This window comes from Pistacia vera, unplaced genomic scaffold (genome assembly GCF_008641045.1).
Source record: "Pistacia vera cultivar Batoury unplaced genomic scaffold, PisVer_v2 Contig61, whole genome shotgun sequence".
In the NCBI taxonomy this organism is placed as follows: domain Eukaryota; kingdom Viridiplantae; phylum Streptophyta; class Magnoliopsida; order Sapindales; family Anacardiaceae; genus Pistacia; species Pistacia vera.
Window position 1 is genome coordinate 231211 of NW_022196457.1, and position 7782 is coordinate 238992.

The 7782-nt window shown below is 31.9% G+C and overlaps 2 long non-coding RNA genes across 5 annotated transcripts; both read right to left on the bottom strand.

Moving 5' to 3' along the window:
* Positions 1–995: 995 nt before the first annotated feature.
* On the bottom strand, positions 996–1533 carry LOC116110710. The gene is made up of 3 exons (XR_004124951.1): positions 1509–1533; positions 1201–1296; positions 996–1133 (listed from the first exon to the last, which is right to left on the bottom strand). It is a non-coding gene; the product is annotated as an uncharacterized LOC116110710 (long non-coding RNA).
* A 327-nt stretch (positions 1534–1860) lies between these two features.
* LOC116110714 lies at positions 1861–2948 on the bottom strand. Of its 4 annotated transcripts, XR_004124956.1 has the most exons (6): positions 2913–2940; positions 2761–2817; positions 2583–2666; positions 2282–2364; positions 2099–2188; positions 1861–1995 (listed from the first exon to the last, which is right to left on the bottom strand). It is a non-coding gene; the product is annotated as an uncharacterized LOC116110714 (long non-coding RNA). The 4 variants fall into 4 exon arrangements; XR_004124954.1 differs by having other exon boundaries at positions 2583–2817; positions 2913–2948; XR_004124955.1 differs by lacking the exon at positions 2761–2817 and having other exon boundaries at positions 2583–2756; positions 2913–2946.
* Positions 2949–7782: the final 4834 nt, after the last annotated feature.

Sequence of the window (7782 nt, forward strand, 5' to 3'; positions counted from 1 at the left end):
CTTTCCATTAAGAAAAATGATACAGTTACCAAAAAATTGATATCAAATTCATGCACCGACAGACGTGGCATTATTTTATTGCATTTTCATATTCCATTATTAAATTTTCATTAAATCACGCACATACCTGTTTCGATTCCACTAAGGTCAATCGGATCTCTTTAATTGGTGCAAATTTTTGTATCAACAGAAACTATATTATCATAATTAAAATTCATTTGAAGAGATGGAAGATGGAATCAAACAAAAGAAATATAACGGATCGTTCTTGCTTAGGGCTTGCTTTAAGAAATTAATTTTTGTAAGGAATCAAGAAGAGGCAAAGAGAAGCAGTTCAAGGCAAAGAGACCGCCAGACTATGCCAAAGAGAAAAGAAAAGAAGAGAGAAGAATTTATGTTTATTTTTCAATATATTGTAAGCTTGTACAATGGCTTTTAGTAGGGATCAATAGAAATCGCTTATGCAAAAAGACGATATATACCTTGTTATCCATATTTATATCATCCATATGTTTCATGCATATAAATATAATAGTTGCAGCCTCGTTTAGTTTAATTTGTGGAGTTATGTTTTCGACACATATCCGCTGTCAAACTCAGATTTTCTTTTATTATAAATGATGGAGTTAAGGTTAAGTGGTTAACAAAGAAGTTTAGAAGGAAAATTCTTAAAGAAGATTAATTTCAGAATAAAATAGAAAATGTTTATAAAATAATTTTTTTAAATGATTTTAATTATTGGGCATGAAAAACAAAAATTAGCGTGGCTTAAATAGCACCACTCTTGGGTTAAATAAAATGAGTTCAAACCCCCCGCTTGCAGCGTCAACATGGATTGGAGTGTCCCGTCTACAAAAACAGTTTCTAAAATCAGGTAATGAATAATTGTAAATTGGCATATTAATAATAAATAATTACCCAGTTTGTTTGCTCTTCTCAGTCAAGAGATCATTCAAAAACTTAACATCTTCAAATTCTCCATTGACAGTGGAACCAAGAATAGCAGCAACACAAATAGTGTTCTCATCTACCATTTCAACTGCTTTTTGAGGGTCCATTACATAGTATCCACCTCTTAGCTTCACCTCCTTCAGCTCCACCTCAAAGTACCTTCCAAATTTCTCCCAGCACACCTAACGAAAGATATTTTATGTTATAACTAATTAATGATAATTCATAAATTGGATGATGAATAATTACCTGAACATTGTGCTCAAACCTGGACACACATGTCAAAATATGCTCCCATGCCTCCTGTAAATAATTTCCATCTTCATCTGCAATTGTGACTATTGCCTGTGGACAATGTAAAATATCAAATGCAGCATCAGAATGAAGTTCAATGAATTATCCAGAGATGACAGATATACAGGTGTCATTGAAAGAGAAGTGAACTCAGATATATTAAAAAACAACAATAATGATATCATTTCAAAGAGTCAGATATACCATTAAGTTATTGAATTTGAATACACAAAATAAACTAAATATTAAAAATCAAACTTGACCTTATTTTCTTTGCATCAAGAAACCCACAAACCTGTGCTACACCTGCACCATCATTAACCACATAACACAACTTGAATCAATAACAATAGCCATATAAACAAAAACAAATCAAAGTGCACAAACAAAACAGAGACACACTTATTAGCTTCTAGCGAAAATATGCAGGTTGTTATTTTGTGTTGCATAAGATTATGGCTTGCCTCAAGTTTATTCTTAACAGAGTGAGTAGTTGAATGCTGCAAAATCAAATCAAAACACACACAATTAATTAGGGTCTAATGCATGGATGTGTTGCTGACAAAATTGAGAAAACAAAAAAAAATTAATGAAGTTTATTGAGTCAGACCGCCCATAAATCTCGAGCATCAACCACTGCTGATGATTTGAGGCCAATGTCACTCAGTCAGCTCTTATGGTGGCTTTGGAAGATCCTCTGTTCCACAATATTACTGCTATCCTATTGCCACTTAGAGGACCAGCCCAGACCTGGAAACTTAGAAACATTTATTAATATAATGAACTATAAATCAGTTGCAAACATTGTTATAAAATACACACACTTATGATATATGGTGATCAAAAGACTAACCTTGGTTAACAGAAATAACCTCCTTGTTGGTAATCACCTCCAATGTGTCCTTGTCCATGGAACGAATATCACACCAAGGATAAGGGGAGCCTACAGAATCATTGACAAAAAGTATATAGCCATTTAGAGCAGGGTCAACACCAAGTGTATGTGAATTGTCCTTAAATATGATCAATCAAGCACCTTTGCTAAAGCCCAAATGCTGAAGTGGGAGCGGTATTCTTCTGTTGACATTCCTCTGTTGCCCACCTCAAGCATTTCAAGGTCTAAAGATTCAACAACAAAGTAAAAAATCATGAGTTGGTAATATATGGTAGATTGACATGTATATATAGTTGGCTCTAACCATTCCATCCACCCGGTCCAGCAAAAGAAGCCCATTGGTCATTCTGATCAGCATTTGATGTCACACTGCAGAAGCAGAATCATCAATTTTCATGGTTTAACCACTCTCTTTGATTTTGGAAGAATAAAAGAAAACTACCTATCCCAAGTATCTTTGATATCTCCAGTTGTTCTCCAACTGTTTCCAATGTTATGTGCCCATGTTGCAGAGTCTTCCTGGCCCCTGCATATGCACCAATTTTATTTCTTTGACTGTGTCCTGAAGAAACTTGGCATATTCTATTATAGCATTTAGCTTCCTTTTCAAAGCTTCCTACCCAAAAACAAATTAAAGTGACATTAAGCATTCTGCAAGACCACAAATAATCCATTTTCTGTAGATAGCCAAGAGAAAAAGAAGAGTTAGACATTTAAGAATTAATTGACAAATAGAGATTTCAATAATACAACTTAAGCAGTACATCCTTACTTCCAATGACTGTGATGCCACATTTTGAACAACCTGTAATGCCATTGACCAAAAGTTAGATAAAACAGTACCAAATATATATTATAAATTAAATTTCGATCATACTGAATTAACTATCATTCAATTTTGAAGACAATAGCAATCAACTAATTAATCCAGATACAAACTCAAATTGGTTGCAAGTAACATTCAAACTCGAACTTATTGAAAATCTAAATAAAGAAAATGAATCTACATGAAACTAATTGAAATTGTTTGTATTTTACTCCAGCAGTTCCTATACAATTATGAATTCAAATTCTTTGTATCTTTGTTTATGTATTATTCTTTACACGTCATCAGTAACAGAAATCAAACGAAATTAATAGTAAAAGTAGGAACCTGAGGAAAGAAGTTGGAGACATCGAAGCCTTGAGCAATGAGCGAGAAATCACTTAAGAGCCTCGCACTTCTCTAAATCAAATCTGTTGTCAAGTAAAGGCGCGATGTTAACGCTTTCCAGAAAGGCAAATTCAGAAAATACACGGATGAAATTGAGAGGATCCATACTCATGTTAGGCACAATCTCCATTAATTCGTCTTCCGCCGTAAAATAAACCTGGTCATCAACAATTCAAACACCGATTGCAAGTAAAAAACATAGAATTTTTTTTTTTATTTTTTATTTTTTAGAAATCAAAACCTCTTCTGGAGAAAACGGAGAAATGGGAGAATCAGATTGACCAGCCATCCTTGCAAGTATAATCGGTTCGGATTTGAAGCTGGAGTAGACGTAAACGGGCCTTAGAAAGTCATGGAGCCATCTGTGAAAGGTGGAGTCAGAGATTGATATTTCAACGGCAGATAAACACACATAAACAAATAGTCGGGAGATGGCTCCTGGTCTAATTGCATGTCATCGACTACATTCTAAGACCAAATTTTGTAACATTACAATAATTCAAAACCTACCCAATTCTCAGCTTTACTTTTTCTAGCAGAAAATCATAATCAAATCAACAAACTCACTCAGGGAGGAAGAAGAAGTGTTAAGAAATATGAATTTTAGAGATGAGACTAAGAACCGTGCAAGGTTGATATGAACGTTTGGAATACCACTGCCTTCATTAACATCTCTTTAAATCATAGCCTTTAGAATACCAATACAATGCATCAATATCTCATTAAACCTACATATTATGTGTCACTCAACTAAGGTATGCTTAAGGATCCTGCGTGAAAATCTACATAGAGTCCAAATGGCAATCAATAGAGATTGTGAGCTTCAGGATTATATAGATATATAGATATAGATATATCGTAGTTTCATGACCAACTAAAACAAACTATCTGCATTTTTTCTATTTACATTTTTTCCTCACTTGTATTTAATCTCGGTTCCTCTTCACTTTCTACTCACAACATGTTGATGCAAAAATACATCAACTAGAGTGATATGATCTACCTTGAGATGTTAACATTAATGGTTAGTTTTTTGTTATATGGGCAGTACATAGAGCCAGTGTAGGTCGTGCCGTGCCTAAAAATTCAAGGCCCGTCATGCTGTGGGTCATACCATGTCAAGGCCCACAACAATTTGTGCCCTATCATGCCATGTCGGCCCACCAAATTTGAAGGCTCACGACATGGCCCGTTATATATCGTGTTGTGCCTTAGACCGTGCTATGGGTCGGCCCGCATGCTTTGTAAAAATATTTAATTTTAATATTTATAAATTATGGTAATTTTGATTTATTATTAATAATTATTATAAAAATATTTTATATGTTATATTTAGTGACATTTTGTGTTTATATTAATTAAAAAAAATATAATCACTATAAAATATAATAAAATAATGAGACATTGAAATATTAATTGAATTTCAACACTTTTTATTTCTTATAAGTTATAATTATAAATTACAAATACAAACTTAGAAATTAGGATTAAGAATTATTATACATTTTCATTTTTATTAATTTCTAAATTCTTAAAATCTTCAAATATATCTTCAATAACACGATTTTGAAGCTTGAAATCTGCCGCCACCCAATCTTTCATACACATCAATAGCACTTGGATGTAAATTTGATCTTCTCTCATCCAATACACATCCACCTGCACTAAAAGCTTATCTGATGCTACTGTAGAAACTAGAGGCATTAGTAAATCACATGCGATGGCGGAAAGTACAGGATAAGTATTTTGATGTGCTTTCCACCATCGAAGTATATCAAATTGATCATTTTGAATCATAGTTTCAGCCGAATGATCTATGGTTAAATAATTTGTTATTTCACTATATGAAAAGCTTGCACCTACTGGTTGTTTACCTTTAATGATGATAGACCAAATAAGCTCTTTACCTCTAGAGGAACTTGATCTTGATGGTGGTTGTATATTTGTCGTGTTTTCACATTTGAAGTAATAAAGTTCTAATATTTTCTAATGAAATTTTTAAAGGAGTCTCTAGATTTGTTGAAATTTCTTCTATCATAGTATTTACTCCTAATAATTTTACCTGAGGATCCATTACGGTAGCTAAAGCAAACAATATAGGCATTTTTTTCCAATTTTTTTCTAAATTTTATTTCCACCTTTTTTTTTTTTTTTTTTTGCAATATCCCCAAAAACTGCATGATTTCTATATTCTTGAAAAATAAAACTAAACAAGTTGTAGGATAATAAATACCAGAACATTGTTCAGTAGATTTAGTTAAAGGTTCCAAAATATTCATTAAGGAAAAACCAAGTTCCCAATGATTTCTAGTCAATTGATGATCATATTGTTTTGTATTAAAAAATTGTGTAATAGTGTTTTCATATGATTCACAAGATTTTAACATTAAACTATTTTATTTTTTTAATTTTTAATTTTTGATTTTTTAAAACTTTTTTAATTTTTATTTCTTTAGTGCCATGCCATGCCAGCACAAGTGCCTTTTTTAAGGCCCACGACACAGCTCGCATAATCGTGAGTCGTGCCATGCTTTTTTCTGTGCCGTGTCATGCTGTATCGTGTCATGGGCTGACACAGCCCACCGCTGGCTCTAGCAATACATATTTTGATATGGGGGTAGGACAATCTTTTTGGACTTTTTAGGATTGTTTGTACATATCCTTAGATGGTGTACATGGGATAGGCATTTTGTTTTTTTGGAGTTATGCACAAATAGATAGGTACGGATGAAAATGTGGGGTGCATACTATCATTTTTGGTTATGCACACATGATAGTGCATTTTGGACTTTTATTGCTCATCATTTATAAAAATCCATGTATGAACTATTACTTTTATATGCAATGAAGGTATTTGATGTTATTGATCTAGATTTTTATATTGTGTTACTTTTATTTTGTTGATATTGAATGTATAAACCATGTCAATTATAAAGAGCATAAATAATGCTCTTAAATGTTAACCAATTATCTATTAAAGTATTAGTTGCAGAAATAATAGAGCACCTAGACTAATCAATAATACCTTACTAAAATAATTAGTTTCCAAAACTCATATACAATCAGTTACTATATTATTTAGATGCAAAAAATTAATTTTAATAACTAAATAATTAGTTACAAAATGTGAGAAACCAAATTAGGCATACACATTCCCTAACTAAAAACGTAATGCTTTTGCCACTAATTTTTCTCTCATAAAATCAAACATTCTGCAACTAATTTTACCGTAGTAGAAAGTAATTTACTAGATTTGGGTTCAACATTCAATGTCTAAAATTATTGAAATTAACCACTAATTTTTTGTCATTAAAAGATACATTCTTCAACTAATAAAATAGTCACGAAACACTTTTACCAAATTACCCTTGCACATTCAACGCCTAATTTTTTTGGAATTCACCACTAATTTTTTTCTCACTAAAAAATACATTTTCAACTAATTGAATAGTCACGATACACTTTTACCAAATTATCCTTACACATTTAGCATCTAAGTCGGAGGACTATTTCAAATAGCAATTAGTAACTAAATTGTTAGTCACTAAAACAAAACTTTCCGCATCTAACATAATATTTAGTTGCCCATTCTTTCTAGGACAGCGATTCTGCAACTAAATGGCGACTACATAAATTTAGATCCGCAAGATAGTTAGCATCAAAATTGGATGATCTATGTCTAAATTTCCTAGACGATCAATGCCATTTTTCTTGAAGTGTATTTGTATATTGCAAAAAAATATATGCTATGTTACATTAAAGTTTAAGATAAAATAAAATATTTATCTAAAGTTGTTTGGGACAATGATTTATACTTTAGAGTTGTTACCACGTCTTTTAACTTGCGAGTACGTAATAACTTGCTAGCATGGACACCTTCTTGTTGAAGTCAAAATATTTTCAAGCATGTTTAGAGCTTATTGGTATAAAACTTTTTGTATTTTTGTACTATCGTTCTTAGAATTATTTTATTTCTTTTCTTGTTTAATTACAGCAACAACTACTAAAATAATGAATTGAAATCTTAATACATACTACTAAAACATGAATTATAAAATAAGAAATCAAAATAGTAAGTTTTGTAATTACATCTCTATTAAGTTATAACATCCTTATAGTAATAACTTAGTTTGATTCCATCATTATGATTATAGTGAGGTTTTACAGCATTTTCTTTTTCTATTTTTTATCGTTATTAATCCTTTTTTTTTTTTTAACACTCTTAGACGGCTGGGGTATTACATCCATCCTAACAAAAGGCTTTTGCATACTCTCTCACAAGCCTCCTTCATCCCACGGTTATGTTATTTCATCACAAGCCCACAATTTCTTAAGGCTTTGATACTCTTTATCACAAGTCCATCCTTCTTAAGGTTGTCGCACTCCTTATTATGAGACCACCCTTTCTTAAAGCACCAGGATATTACCA